Raw genomic sequence first — 16,551 nt, forward strand, 5'->3', positions numbered from 1 at the left:
TGAGTTGTCCCAAAACTGTGTATTAATAGGCTGGAGTAACTGAATAAAGTAAAAAAAAAATTAAAAAAAATAAAACCTTTACATTATTTTGTTGTCTCTAAGTTACTTAATAAAAATTGCTAAAATGTTTTATGTCAAATTGAATGACATAGCGCTATGCTGCCTTTTGTCCTTTCGTCAGTTGCGTGATAGTAATGAGCTATTAATCCTGTAGACTGTTCCTCTTACCTTGTTTGTTACTATCAAGTCTTGTTTTATTACTGTACTCAGGGGCGGATCCAGAAGAAAATGATAGGGGGGGCACCATGGAAGGGGCAAGTACATTTGCGTGCGGCTTCGGTGCATGTGAGGTGGCGCTTCTTATACAATGCCCACAGTTGTAGCGCTCATTATGCAATGTCCACTGTACTGATAGTGCCCTTTATATAGACCCCATAGTAGTGGTGCCCCTTTTGCAATGCCCGTATTGCCCCTAGTAGTAATGTTGCCTGTAGTAATGCCCCCAGTCATTATGCCCCCAGTGGTAATTCCCCTGCAGTTATGACCCCAGTAGTTTACCCCCCCCCCCTTTAGTTTAGCCTCCCAGTGTTAATGCCCCCAGTAGTTTAGCCACCAGTAGTAATGCCCCCCTGTAGTTTGCCCCATTGTAGTTTAGCCCCTGTAGTTATGCCCCCTTGTAGCTTAGCCTTCAGTAGTAATGCCCCCAGTAATTTGGCCCCTGTAGTTATCCCCCAGTAGTTTGGTCCCTGTAGTTAAGCCCCCAGTAGTTTGGCCCCCCTGTAGTTTAGCCCCCAAGTAGTAATGCCCCTGTAGTTAAGCCACCAGTAGTAATGCCCCTGTAGTTACGCCGCCAGTAGTTAGCACCTTTGTAGTTGGCCCCCAGTAATAGTCCCCCAGTAGATGCCACCCAGTAATAATGTCCCCCAGCAGTTTGCCCCCAGTAGATGCCCCCCAGTAATAGTCCCCCAGTAGTTTGCTCCCAGTAGATGCCCCCCAGTAATAATGTCCCCCAGCAGTTTGCCCCCAGTAGATGCCCCCCAGTAATAATGTCCCCCAGTAGTTTGCCCCCAGTAGATGCCCCCCAGTAATAATGTCCCCCAGTAGTTTGCCCCCAGTAGATGCCCCCCGTAATAATGTCCCCCAGCAGTTTGCCCCCAGTAGATGCCCCCCAGTAATAATGTCCCCCAGCAGTTTGCCCCCAGTAGATGCCCCCCAGTAATAATGTCCTCCAGTAGTTTGCCCCCAGTAGTAATGCCCCCTAGGAGTTTGCCCCCAATAGATGACCCCCCCAGTAGTAATGCCCCCAGTAATAATGCCCCCCAGTAATAATGCCCCCAGTAGATGGCCCCCAGTAAAAATGTCCCCCAGTAGCTGCCCCCAATAGATGACCCCCCAGTAGTAATGCCCCCAGTGGATGCCCCCCAGTAATAATGCCCCCAGTAGCTGCCCCCAATAGATGACCCCCCAGTAATAATGCCACCTACGAGTTTGCCCCAATAGATGACCCCCCAGTAGTAATGCCCCCAGTAGATGGCCCCCAGTAAAAATGTCCCCCAGTAGCTGCCCCCAATAGATGACCCCTCAGTAGAGATGCCCCCAGTTATAATGCCCCCAGTAGTTTGCCCCCCCAGTAGTAATGCCCCTTGTTGATGCCCCCCCAGTAGTAATGTCCCCCGTAGTTTGCCCCCAGTAGATGCCCCCGCTGTATTAATGAAGAAAAAAACATACTTACCGAGCCCCGTTCCCGCTTCCAGGCCGCTGCAGTCCTCCTCCTCCCTGGGCGTCCGCTCCTCAGTCAGCACTATGAGAGAGACGTCATGACTGACGTCTCTCCCATAGCGCACGGTGCACCGTGACAGCGCCGGAAGCCGGAGCTCAGTACTGAGCTCCTGCCTCCGGCTGCCGCTGTGCAGGGAGACGGGCACCCGCTGGTAACACAATCTCAGCGGGCGCCCGACATCTCCCTGTGCGGCGGAGGGGGACAGGGGACAGAAGGCAAATGACAGGGGGGGCACGGGCCCGAGTTCCCCCCCTTCCTGGATCCACCACTGACTGTACTTATTCACAATTCTTAACACTGTAAAATAAGCCAGTGCTATAAAAAATAAATGTTCATAATAGTAGTAAACTAATACTGTAAATATTCAACATTAGGTGCTTTGACTTTCAGCAAAGTGAAAATACTCATTCCCACTTCCTGTATTATGAGAGAAGGTGTGTTAGCTTAATTCTAAGGGGGAATTCAGTTTACCACTGACTAATTGATCCCCCCGGGACTATTTAATTAGCCCCCCATGGCAGCACTTATGGGGGATTTATTTTACACCTCTGAACATAGGCGAAAGAAAAATCACTGATAACCAGCGGGTTAACAGGTGCCGCAGCCCAGTTAACACATGAATCTGTGAACTTTTCATGAATGCTCTGTGTTAACATCCGTTAACCTGTTAAAAAGGGAGTGCTATTGAATAGCCACAGGCGTTAAAGCCCGAAGCTACCTCCGTTTTTTACTCGCGGTGATGGACCTGAATACTCCCCCCCTTCCCCCGCAAGGCTGGAAAAAGCTTGTAATGTAAACTCGGATTGATTTAATTTAACAAATAACAAGCTTGTAATGTAAATTTCTATTTTATTTAAATAATACATATTACAGTACATTTATACTTCTAGAGAACCAAAACAATTGTGTTCTTACCAACCGTGATGCTTTAAGTCTAGTGATTTATTTTTAAGTATTCGTTTATACTTAGTGCTGGTAAAAAAGCACAACATATAAAATCTAAAGGGGTCAGCGATGCACAGTAGTGTTTTTGCAGAAAGCACATGGGTTTGTATGCCAAGGTGGTAAGGGATGCTGAAGCTTGCATCGTAGTGGGGATACTGATCAGGATGTACTAGCTAAGTGCAGAGTGGTAGCGCACCTTAAGTTGCAGTGCAAAGGTTTTTGTGGATGCTACACAGCAGATATCAGGGATGCTCTTTGTTCTAATGGAAGTACTGGTATGTGCCTAGAAATGTGATTATAATCACAAAGGACAGCTCACCTAAAAAAAGAGTTTTCCTTTGCGATCACTGGACTTCCTAAACCCTGAAGTCCAGGGATAATTTCAGAGTTTTGGATGCATCTTCACCTTTAGTACATTTGGCCCACAATCAGCAATACAATTAGCTGCAAGTTACAACACACTTATACTAAAGAGGATTGGAGATCTGGACCGGATCACTTCACAAATTTTTGCTTGTACCCCATAGAGCTGTGAGCAACATAGAATCAATGTTTTCTTCCCAAAATTACAAACGTCTCTCTCTGAACTTTGCATTTAATTGAATTTTCCCCTATGTTTGTATAGAATTATGCATGTATTACTGACTGTCAAATTTACATTCCCATACAAAGCACTTTCTTTTATCACAGCTCTCTTGTCGATTTGTTGACTTAGCTTTTATTTTTGATCAATATAAATGGCTTTTAGTACATCCAGAAATTGAATATACTGTAATGGAAGGATTTGACTGGCAAAATGAAATGATGATTGTATTGACAGCATAACTGTTTTATTTCTCACATTAATTGCTGTAAAAATAAAATGACATCATAGCTGGCTCTATTTATCTTTATTTATATATAGTGGGGGAGGTTCAAATGTTTGAAAAGTCACTTGGGTGTCTGTATATCTAATAGACAGGAAAAAAACAGACACCCAACCGACTTTTCAAACATTTGAATTCCACCCATAGAGTATAATTTGCTTTGTGTTCGACAGCAGTTATTATATATTATCACTAATTAACATATTGTAGGTTTGAAAGGTGGTACAAAACATACAGTAATAAGGCATATGATAATGGGTAGCAGTCCTCAATCTGACAATATCAAGTAATGACAAAAATAAAAATAAAAAATCTTACAAAAAATGTTCTTGGCTATTTTATGTGAAAGGTAAAAAAAAGTACACAAAAATAAATCAATCCTTCCAATAAATAATAGAATAGTATATCAAATATTACTCACTAGTTAAAAGCCCGTCAAAATGACGGTCACAAGGACCGGATTATAGGGGGAGGGTCGCTACTCACACAGGAGCTGCCGACTTTCTATAAGTCCTGCTGCTGTTGGCCGGGGCTTTGTCATGCTGAGCAAGTGTGTTTGTGTGTTTGTAGCATTGTAGATGCTGTATATGTGTTATGGGCAGGCTATAATGATGCTGCACTATATACTGTACACCAGTACTGGCACGTGTAAACTCACCAGTCTCCGGCCAATCTGGGAGTAGAGGATACCAGTAACCACCCCAGCTGACCGGAGTGATCTGTGCATGGCCTGTGCAGGGTGTGGGAGGGGTGAGCACAGGACCCCGCCCCTCTGCAGGCGCGCTCCGTATATAAAAGCAGCTGAGCTGGTTATCTGCCGCAAGCAGATGTGAAACAGATCAATATTATTAATATTAGCAGCAGCAGGTAAGGAGGCTGTAACATCTCCCTGCAGTATCACTTTCACTTTCTCCTGTGGTGCACAAAAGAGTCATTTGGTCCGTCAGGCACACATAACAGAGGTGAGGAGCAGCATTAGCCTTTTATTAAATACTGTAGGATAGTTGGAATAAAAATTTCAGCACTTAATAATAAAAAGCAGCTAACAAAAATATTAGATATCATTAAAACAACTCTGTTAGGAGTCACATCCATTTGTGAATACTGAAGAAGCAAATACGTAATGGAATATTCTTATTCGCATTTTTTTGATATATGAATAATCTTCATGTGTTTTACTTTGATGTAATGGCAGTTTTTCATTATTGTTAATTCTGTTTCTTATTCAGTTTTCAAAAGACTTCAATATCTCTCTCTTGGATTGTCAGCCTGCAGGGTGATTCCAGTACTATGGATTTTTTTTGCTAAGTTTGAGCACAGCTTCTATCATTGGTAAGTAAATACAATTCTATACTTAAACTTTATTTTGTTCACTAACACTATTTCAGTTTCCAAACTATTATAGCCATGTTTCAAGGATATCCATGTTTGAGTCGGTTCACTAATCTAATCTGTAGCTGTTGTGTGCGTAGGGTCCCCACCAGCGGTGGCTGCTCCCCCTGGGCTGCAGAGCTGTCCAAAGTTTGCAGGGGGGAGCTGACCCAGGAATCAGAAGCTGCCTCAACAGCATGGAAAACGGGGGCGGGCTAAATGATGATTGACATGCTGAGCAGTGTGTGCCATGCTGTGGCAGCTGCTGATTTCCGGGGAAGGAAGCCAGGACATGTGTCACATACAACTTCACATGTATATTCATATGTCCTGGACAGCTCCCCCCTACACACTTTGGATGGTGCTGCAGCCTAGTGGCAGCCGACGCCGCTGGTTCCCACTCCTCTCCTGCCTTCCCCTAACATCATTCACCCTCCACCCCTCCCACAGATATTTGTCTCATCCTCTGTTTGTACTGTGTGTTAGTCTCTCTTTTTCACGAACCCGTATTTGTACCTGTCTCTCTGTCTCCCCATATGAGCCCTTCTGTCCCTCCCATTTTGTATGGTATATCTCACATTTTCCCACCATTCCATCTGTAAAGCTTCCTTTTTCTACCATCTCTGCCCACAAAGCACATTCCATTATCGTCTTACACTTCTCCCCTCTTCACGCCATCCTTTCCTCCATTCTGCTAGATGTGATAGGTTTGTGAACAGAAGTGATGGGGATAGAAAAGAACGGGTGTGGATTATTCGATCTACACGAAAAAGGTCTACAGTCAATAGGTCAACCACTAATGGTAAACATGCATTAGGTCGACAGGGTCAAAACGTCGACAGGCTCAAAAAGTCAACATAGAATAAGTAGACAGAAGAAAAGGTCAACAGAGTCAAAAGGAAGGCATAGAAATTGTCGAAACAAAAAAGGTAGACACAATTTTTTTTCGTTTTAATGGGTATTTTGTCACTTTTCTGCCACAAACAAGCCCCATTAGGGGCTTAATGCGTGTGTACCACGTCCCCACGCATGGCTCTCTTCACTGTGGGGGTAATTCAGATCTGATCGCTGGGCTGCGTTTTTTGCTGCCCTGCGATCATGTAGTCGCCGCCTACAGGGGGAGGGGGAAAGTGCTGTGCAAGTGTGCGATCACATGTGTTGCAGAGCTGCACAAAAATCAGTTTGTGCAGTCTCTGCGCAGCCCAGGACTTAATTATCCAGTGCGATTGAATCCTGCTCATTGGGGCCGGAGCTGACGTCAGACACCCTCCTTGAAAACGCTTGAGCCCGTCTGCGTTTTTCCGGACACTCCCTGAAAACGGTCAGTTGCCACCCACAAACGGCCTCTTCTTGTCAATCACCTTGCGAACACCCTTTCTAATGGATCCTTTGCACCTTCCCGTCGCTGACCGGCGTTCCCCATTGTAGCCGTCCGACGCGCTGGTGCATTGCGGTGCATACACATGCGCAATTCAGATCTGATCGCCCACTGTACGAAAATGCACAGTAGCGATCAGATCTGAATTAGGCCCTCTATTCCCAATCGTAGTCGACGTGGATGGTAAAGTACGAAAAAGTTGAAAAAATAAAAAAACTTGTGTTGACCATATGTGTGTCAACCATTGTCATGTTGACCTTTTGACCCTGTCGAACTTTTGACCCTGTCGACCTAATGCAGGTGTTCGACATATTGACTGTAGACCTATTTAGAGTAGACCTATAGACAGGATACTGAAAGGAATGCAGCCATATCCACCACCATGTAAGTTGACATTTGTTCCGATATGTGGGGTGGATAGGAGCAATTATCCTGCTGTATACAGCAGTGTCAATGAAGTGGTTTTTATGGCTCCAGAGGGCACGGTCATTGTATTATGAATGGTCATGCCTCTGGTGTGGTGTAGCTACATCCCTATGTGACAGCACATACTGTATTTTTACACTTTGCTCTGCTCCCCTTCAGTTTATACAAATGTTCCTGCTTTGGGTGCCATTCCTCTTTGTCTTAATACCAGTTTTACCCAGGCACTCAGCTATTTAATTTACCAGTCAGGAGTGCCCACCACCACTACAAACTTGGTCCTCAAGGCACCCTAACAGTCCAGGTTTTAAGGATAACCATGTCTGAATACAGATGGTTAAACCAAATTTGACTGAGGTACTTATTAAGTCACCTGTGTCCAAGCTTGGTTATTTTTAAAATCTGGACCGTGTAGGGTGCGAGTTTGGGAACTTCTGCCATAAGACTTTTTTTTTAGGATTATTAGCAATACTGCCCTGTACTTTTGTGTTGTTAGTATTTATTTTAATCATTTTTAAAAGTTCTGTATACCTCGTATGTTGTCAGCAAATTGGAAAGTAACCAGATTCTTCCTCCTCAGCATAGTGGCCAGCACTGTTCCCTTGATAAGTGTTGATTTTTAATTAAGGATGTTCATTTCATAATATGCTGACAATTCTTGTGCTGGAATATAATTCTAGGGACCCATGGCATTTAGCTGCGGGAACGTCAGACCACTCCCGTCTTTGTGCTGGGAGTGTAAAAGTAGATGTTGCCCGGAGTCATACAAGACACAATAAAATGCTCCTTCTGTCCAGCATATTTCCGTTCAGCTGGTAACTTTTCACAGTGTGCTCATACTGAAAGAAAGCTGATTTCATGTTGTTGGTGAAAGAAATAATCAGCTTTACACTGATGAATAGAGCAATGATATAATACAGATATTCTCATATATAATACGAAAAAACATTAGTGATGGCAAGTATAACTTTGCTATACATGATAAATGTCCACGTAAGTACTGTAACATTCAGGAACTATATAATAGCTACATAATATGTGGGTGTATTTATATGTGACTATTTATACACTATAGGCCTAATTCTGAGTTGGATGCATCTCACGACTTCCCACAGACTAGGCATTGATGGGAATCAGCAGATACAATCTGTGACTACATCATACCAAGCATCTGCAGTAGCAAGGAGCTCCATAAGATGGGCATTTCAGGGTGATTACCACGTGGGCACACAGAACAAATGGGCCTGGGGTGGGGGTGTGTGTGTGTGTGTGTGGGGGGGGGGGTTGTCTGATTTCCCTGCTTGTTTGAGGCATGCAGACGCATATAGGAGGCCTGTTTCAGATGGATCTTTTGTGCCAATACGAATGATGATGGCTGCAGACTGGAAAACAGTGGGTGGAGTATTGTATACAAGCCGCACAAATACTGGCAGTAGCATTTTATAGTAAATCTGGCTGCCGTGCACTTTCACACTTGCAGCCACTTTGTGTCCAACTCAGAATCACGCCCTACAGTATATGTTTATACATTCTGCCATGTGCTGACAAAAAATGGTTTGTAATCTTCTGGAGTGGGAATTGTCTTATGTACTATTCCTTTCCTGCAGAGTTCTGTAACTAGACTGTAGACCGTCTGGTGCCAATAGAAATAGTGCTCTTCCATTGGATCCATCCTCTTCTGCAGGTTCCTGAATGTGATGGATGTTAGCATATTTTGTATATTATTTCTTAGATTTTTTAAAAAAGTCAAATTTAATATTTATCTGAGTGGGAACTTCTCAAATTTGAAATGAACCCATTCATAAAATAATCTAGTATACAGTTAAAGCAAAATGTATTTATTTAAAGGATAACAAAATAAAATGTCCATGTATAAAGCATAAAGATAAATTGTTTGTGCCTACTTACTTAGACTTTACACTATAGCCTTGTTAAAAGCTAATACTTCCTTCCCCTCCACCAGAAACACTATAGCTATTTCCACAATGTACAAATAGCTATATTAATAATGCATAGTATACAAGTCCACCCAGAGGATTCCCAGACTCAGGTGCTGCAGCCTCTTGGCGCCTCTCCAAGACTGTATGTGCAGCTTTGGCAACAGTAACTGCGGGGGTCAATACGAAGATATTGGTCCACACAATCACATTCCTCCATCTATGATCTAGTGCAGATGGTGTTGGAGAACAAGCCTCATCCACCTGCATTAACCTAATTTTCTCTGACGTCCTAAGTGGATGCTGGGGACTCCGTCAGGACCATGGGGAATAGCGGCTCCGCAGGAGACAGGGCACAAAAGTAAAAGCTTTAGGATCAGGTGGTGTGCACTGGCTCCTCCCCCTATGACCCTCCTCCAAGCCTCAGTTAGGTTTTTGTGCCCGGCCGAGAAGGGTGCAATCTAGGTGGCTCTCCTAAAGAGCTGCTTAGAGTAAAAGTTTTATTAGGTTTTTTATTTTCAGTGAGTCCTGCTGGCAACAGGCTCACTGCAACGAGGGACTTAGGGGAGAAGAAGTGAACTCACCTGCGTGCAGGATGGATTGGCTTCTTAGGCTACTGGACACTAGCTCCAGAGGGACGATCACAGGTACAGCCTGGATGGGTCACCGGAGCCGCGCCGCCGACCCCCTTGCAGATGCTGAAGAGAGAAGAGGTCCAGAAATCGGCGGCTGAAGACTTCTCAGTCTTCATGAGGTAGCGCACAGCACTGCAGCTGTGCGCCATTGCTCTCAGCACACTTCACACCAACGGTCACTGAGGGTGCAGGGCGCTGGGGGGGGCGCCCTGGGCAGCAATGTACATACCTATACTGGCTAAAAATACATCACATATAGCCTCTGGGGCTATATGGATGTATTTAACCCCTGCCAGATTGTCAGAAAAACGGGAGAAGAAGCCCGCCGAAAAGGGGGCGGGGCCTATTCTCCTCAGCACACAGCGCCATTTTCCCTCACAGAACTGCTGGTGGGAAGGCTCCCAGGCTCTCCCCTGCACTGCACTACAGAAACAGGGTTAAAACAGAGAGGGGGGGCACTTATTTGGCGATATGATTATATATTAAGATGCTATAAGGGAAAACACTTATATAAAGGTTGTCCCTGTATAATTATAGCGTTTTGGTGTGTGCTGGCAAACTCTCCCTCTGTCTCCCCAAAGGGCTTGTGGGGTCCTGTCCTCTATCAGAGCATTCCCTGTGTGTGTGCTGTGTGTCGGTACGTGTGTGTCGACATGTATGAGGACGATGTTGGTGAGGAGGCGGAGCAATTGCCTGTAATGGTGATGTCACTCTCTAGGGAGTCGACACCGGAATGGATGGCTTATTTAGGGAATTACGTGATAATGTCAACACGCTGCAAGGTCGGTTGACGACATGAGACGGCCGGCAAACAAATTAGTACCTGTCCAGGCGTCTCAAACACCGTCAGGGGCTTTAAAACGCCCATTTACCTCAGTCGGTCGACACAGACACGGACACTGACTCCAGTGTCGACGGTGAAGAAACAAACGTATTTTCCTTTAGGGCCACACGTTACATGTTAAGGGCAATGAAGGAGGTGTTACATATTTCTGATACTACAAGTACCACAAAAAAGGGTATTATGTGGGGTGTGAAAAAAACTACCTGTAGTTTTTCCTGAATCAGATAAATTAAATGAAGTGTGTGATGATGCGTGGGTTTCCCCCGATAGAAAATTATTGGCGGTATACCCTTTCCCGCCAGAAGTTAGGGCGCGTTGGGAAACACCCCTTAGGGTGGATAAGGCGCTCACACGCTTATCAAAACAAGTGGCGTTACCGTCTCCAGATACGGCCGCCCTCAAGGAGCCAGCTGATAGGAGGCTGGAAAATATCCAAAAAAGTATATACACACATACTGGTGTTATACTGCGACCAGCGATCGCCTCAGCCTGGATGTGCAGCGCTGGGGTGGCTTGGTCGGATTCCCTGACTGAAAATATTGATACCCTTGACAGGGACAGTATTTTATTGACTATAGAGCATTTAAAGGATGCATTTCTATATATGCGAGATGCACAGAGGGATATTTGCACTCTGGCATCAAGAGTAAGTGCGATGTCCATATCTGCCAGAAGAGGTTATGGACACGACAGTGGTCAGGTGATGCAGATTCCAAACGGCACATGGAAATATTGCCGTATAAAGGGGAGGAGTTATTTGGGGTCGGTCCATCGGACCTGGTGGCCACGGCAACAGCTGGAAAATCCACCTTTTTTACCCCAAGTCACATCTCAGCAGAAAAAGACACCGTCTTTTCAGCCTCAGTCCTTTCGTCCCCATAAGGGCAAGCGGGCAAAAGGCCAGTCATATCTGCCCAGGGATAGAGGAAAGGGAAGAAGACTGCAGAAGGCAGCCCATTCCCAGGAACAGAAGCCCTTCACCGCTTCTGCCACGCAGTGGGCTCACTCGCAAGTGGACCCCTGGATCCTACATGTAGTATCCCAGGGGTACAGATTGGAAATTCGAGACGTCTCCCCCTCGCAGGTTCCTGAAGTCTGCTTTACCAACGTCTCCCTCCGAACCTCCATGTCCAAATTTGCCCTTCTCACCAAGGGTACCTCAGGTTCGTGGTACAGAACTGTCACTATCAGTTTCAGACGCTGCCGTTTGGATTGTCCACGGCACCCCGGGTCTTTACCAAGGTAATGGCCGAAATGATGATTCTTCTTCAAAGAAAATGGACGATCTCCTGATAAGGGCAAGGTCCAGAGAACAGTTGGAGGTCGGAGTAGCACTATCTCAAGTAGTTCTACGACAGCACGGGTGGATTCTAAATATTCCAAGATCGCAGCTGTTTCCGACGACACGTCTGCTGTTCCTAGGGATGATTCTGGACACAGTCCAGAAAAGGGTGTTTCTCCCGGAGAAGAAAGCCAGGGAGTTATCCGAGCTAGTCAGGAACCTCCTAAAACCAGGAAAAGTGTCAGTGCATCATTGCACAAGGGTCCTGGGAAAAATGGTGGCTTCTTACGAAGCGATTCCATTCGGCAGATTTCACGCAAGAACTTTTCAGTGGGATCTGCTGGAAAAATGGTCCGGATCGCATCTTCAGATGCATCAGCGGATAACCCTGTCTCCACGGACAAGGGTGTTTCTTCTGCGGTGGCTGCAGAGTGCTCATCTACTAAAGGGCCGCAGATTCGGCATTCAGGACTGGGTCCTGGTGACCACGGATGCCAGCCTGAGAGGCTGGGGAACAGTCACACAGGGAAAAAATTTCCAGGGAGTGTGATCAAGTCTGGAGACTTCTCTCCACATAAATATACTGGAGCTAAGGGCAATTTACAATGCTCTAAGCTTAGCAAGACCTCTGCTTCAAGGTCAGCCGGTATTGATCCAGTGGGACAACATCACGGCAGTCGCCCACGTAAAGATGGCGTCCCGCCTGAACAAAAAACTGGACAGGTATTGCGCCAGGTCAAGAGACCCTCAGGCAATAGCTGTGGACGTTCTGGTAACACCGTGGGTGTACCAGTCGGTGTATGTGTTCCCTCCTCTGCTTCTCATGCCCAAGGTACTGAGAATTATAAGACGGAGAGGAGTAAGAACTATACTCGTGGCTCCGGATTGGCCAAGAAGGACTTGGTACCCGGAACTTCAAGAAATGCTCACAGAGGACTTATGGCCTCTGCCGCTAAGAAGGGACTTGCTTCAGCAAGTACCATGTCTGTTCCAAGACTTACCGCGGCTGCGTTTGACGGCATGGCGGTGGAACGCCGAATTCTAAGGGAAAAAGGCATTCCGGAAGAGGTCATCCCTACCCTGGTAAAAGCCAGGAAGGAGGTGACTGCACAACATTATCACCGCATTTGGAGAAAATATGTTGCGTGGTGTGAGGCCAGGAAGGCCCCGACGGAGGAATTTCAACTGGGTCGATTCCTACATTTCCTGCAAACAGGATTGTCTATGGGCCTCAAATTAGGGTCCATTAAGGTTCAAATTTCGGCCCTGTCGATTTTCTTCCAGAAAGAATTGGCTTCAGTTCCTGAAGTCCAGACTTTTGTAAAAGGAGTACTACATATACAGCCCCCGGTTGTGCCCCCAGTGGCTCCATGGGATCTTAATGTAGTTTTGGATTTTCTCAAATCCCATTGGTTTGAGCCACTCAAATCGGTGGATTTGAAATATCTTACATGGAAAGTAACCATGCTACTGGCCCTGGCTTCAGCCAGGAGAGTGTCAGAATTGGCGGCTTTATCGTATAAAAGCCCATATCTGATTTTCCATTCGGACAGGGCAGAACTGCGGACGCGTCCTCAGTTTCTGCCTAAGGTGGTTTCAGCGTTTCACCTGAACCAGCCTATTGTGGTGCCTGCGGCTACTAGCGATTTGGAGGATTCCAAGTTGCTGGACGTTGTCAGGGCATTGAAAATATATATTTCAAGGACGGCTGGAGTCAGAAAATCTGACTCGCTGTTTATACTGTATGCACCCAACAAGCTGGGTGCTCCTGCTTCTAAGCAGACGATTGCTCGTTGGATTTGTAGCACAATTCAACTTGCACATTCTGTGGCAGTCCTGCCACAGCCTAAATCTATCAAGGCCCATTCCACAAGGAAGGTGGGCTCATCTTGGGCGGCTGCCCGAGGGGTCTCGGCATTACAACTCTGCCGAGCAGCTACGTGGTCGGGGGAGAACACGTTTGTAAAATTCTACAAATTTGATACCCTGGCTAAAGAGGACCTGGAGTTCTCTCATTCGGTGCTGCAGAGTCATCCGCACTCTCCCGCCCGTTTGGGAGCTTTGGTATAATCCCCATGGTCCTGACGGAGTCCCAGCATCCACTAGGACGTCAGAGAAAATAAGATTTTACTTACCGATAAATCTATTTCTCGTAGTCCGTAGTGGATGCTGGGCGCCCATCCCAAGTGCGGATTGTCTGCAATACTTGTACATAGTTATTGTTACAATAAAATCGGGTTGTTATTGTTGTGAGCCGTCTGTTCAGAGGCTCCTACGTTTGTCATACTGTTAACTGGGTTCAGATCACAAGTTGTACGGTGTGATTGGTGTGGCTGGTATGAGTCTTACCCGGGATTCAAGATCCTTCCTTATTGTGTACGCTCGTCCGGGCACAGTATCCTAACTGAGGCTTGGAGGAGGGTCATAGGGGGAGGAGCCAGTGCACACCACCTAGTCCTAAAGCTTTTATTCTTGTGCCCTGTCTCCTGCGGAGCCGCTAATCCCCATGGTCCTGACGGAGTCCCAGCATCCACTACGGACTACGAGAAATAGATTTATCGGTAAGTAAAATCTTATTTTCTAGCACCATCAATCAAAGGAGATCATGGCCCAGGCAAGTTGTAGTAGCCCCACCCTACCGTCATCCCTTGTAGACTGTTAATTATTTTTTTCTGTGAAAATTCTCCTGTTTATTAATGCTGACCCTTAATGTGCCCATACACTAGAATGCAGTATTGCATGCGCTCTGTTGAATGCGATACCCATTCAACTCCCCGCCAGCACCCGGCAACCCCTGGACTCACGATATTGTGAGTCCAGGTCACCTTCACTTACAATGTACTAACGATAGATCGCATGTGATCTAATGTTAAAGCACCTCATCACCACAAGCAACATGGCCAGATCTTACCTGCTGCAGGTGAGATCTGAAAACCCTACTTATGACCCCCGGGAGCGCACCTCAGATCGTAATCGTAAGTGACCACACACAGTGTGACCCACTTACTCACGATATGTTGGCCCGATGGGTCAAAATCGCACCAGGAGGCACGATATCGTCCTATTGTATGGGCACCATTAGAAGTATTTGTGTTACCTAGGAGTCTACTAGCAAAAGAAACCGTACCTTGCTATACATTTTTTCTTTTTTAAATGCCTGATTTCATGGTGAACAATGTCTACTAAAATGCCTTAGGACTGAGCGTTGTTTGTGCTAAGTGTCATGTAACTTCAGATACGTGTGATCATTCACACCCAGACCTACAGCTTTCTACTACAGATGTGTCCTTCTAGCCTCAATACACCATGCAGTGCAAGATGCTTGGCGCAAGTGAGCCGTCAGGTCCACAGCAAATCTAACATTGGGGCATCTTTTTTGCTGAAAATGCATCATATTCACAATGCAATATGGCTAGGACACTCAAGGAGACTATGTTGATTAATTTGATATATGTCACTTGTATATTGTGTGTGAGTGAGACTGTATACGGAGCAGAACAGAACTTGTATTGGAAAAAACCTGCTGCTGCTACATTGTAGCACTTGCCACAGGATCTGTTTCCATTCTATGGCTGTTTTGCAGGGATTCCGACTGTCGGCATTGTCGGCTCACATCACATGAATGTCTTAAAAAGTGAATTTAGAAGGAACTAAAGATTTAAAATGCAGTATATGTAATATATGTTTAGATTTTTTGTTTTCTGTTCAGATTCTGTATCTGTTTATTGTAGACTTGTGTGTTTAGTACTTAGGGCTTGATTCAGAGTTGCAAGCGAAGACAAAAAGCACACAACTGGGCAAAACCATGTTGCACTGCAGGTGGGGCTGATAAAACGTGCAGAGAGAGTTAGATTTGGGGGGGGGGGGGGGTTTCAAAATGAAATCTAAGTTGCAGTGTAAAAATATAGTTATCCAGTATTTGTGGGATACATGCAAAAGCAGACAGTATCAGAAACAATATAACCCACCCAAATCTAAATATCTGTGCACATGTTATATCAGCCCCACCTGCAGTGCAACATGGTTTTACCCAGTTGTGTGTTTTTTGGCTTTGCTTGCAACTCTGAATTCGGGCCATAGACAGTAGATGGCTGATTTAGAGTTATTGTGCACGCTGGTTTGATGCAAGGATGCAACATGATAGAAAATTGAAACATTGTGTATATGTTGAACTTGCGTTAGTGTTTGTAGTTGCATGTATTTTGCTCTTGCAGCCCCTTAGGCTTGAAGAGTGGCGTATGTTAATATACAAATGCAGCACTGTAAGGGTGTGTAAATGCCACTTACGTACAATCAGTTTAATAAGTTTATTATCTCCTAGGGGGCCTCTTCAAGGTGAATGGACATTTCTGCATGTTTTGTGTAGTGTACCCATTCAACATTACAGTCCCGAAGTACCCGCCATCCATTCGTTAAGCTTGACTTAGGGAACCGATGCCAACCTCAGATAGGTTTAGCCCACTGAGTCCTGCTCCTTAATATTGGATGAAGTGCAGAAAGTGCTTCATTTGGATCCGTCCGCCTAATCCAACCCATTACTGTGCGCATATCCAGTAACACTGCCTGGCAGTCTAAACTTTTGCTGCTATTAGCTAGTGGCAGGAGTAATAGTGGCAGGCTTAGCGGGAGTAAATGTCCAAGCACCAGTGTAATACTGAATTCCTCTGGTACATTGCTGTCAGTGCCGTAAATTGCGTTTAATTCCTAATTTCCATGGGGCCTCTGTAAAATATACTAAATACCACTCCTAATATATATATATATATATATATATATATAGAATGGTTTTCATACATGGTACATATTTTAAATATTGTAAACATTGTCATTGTCACAGAATAGAAAAAAGACAAAAATAATGCCCGGTACATACGCTGCGATTTAGGCTACGGCTGATATTGACTATACGATCTGGCCGGAGGCATGAACCTCCGAAATAGTCAATATTGTCCTTTATGCACAGTCTACTTTTCCTTCCGGTAGGGCCGCACATCGGCATCGCAAGTTGTTTCCACACGGTGCGATATGCGCTATGTTTTCTACCGATATGGACTATATAGTCCATATTGGTAGTTAATATCACACTGTGT

The 16,551-nt window shown here is 45.3% G+C and overlaps 1 protein-coding gene across 12 annotated transcripts in view; it reads left to right on the forward strand.

The window, feature by feature from the left end:
• NRCAM (neuronal cell adhesion molecule) overlaps nucleotides 1-16,551 on the forward strand; it is a 327,854-nt gene that overhangs the window by 71,780 nt on the left and 239,523 nt on the right. For all 12 annotated transcript variants that reach the window (XM_063927298.1, XM_063927305.1, XM_063927301.1 and 9 more), the window contains exon 2: nucleotides 4,821-4,923. The gene's annotated coding sequence lies outside the window, so the exon portion shown is untranslated. The remainder of the gene's footprint in view (nucleotides 1-4,820; nucleotides 4,924-16,551) is intronic.

This window comes from Pseudophryne corroboree, chromosome 6, assembly GCF_028390025.1.
Source record: "Pseudophryne corroboree isolate aPseCor3 chromosome 6, aPseCor3.hap2, whole genome shotgun sequence".
NCBI lineage: Eukaryota > Metazoa > Chordata > Amphibia > Anura > Myobatrachidae > Pseudophryne > Pseudophryne corroboree.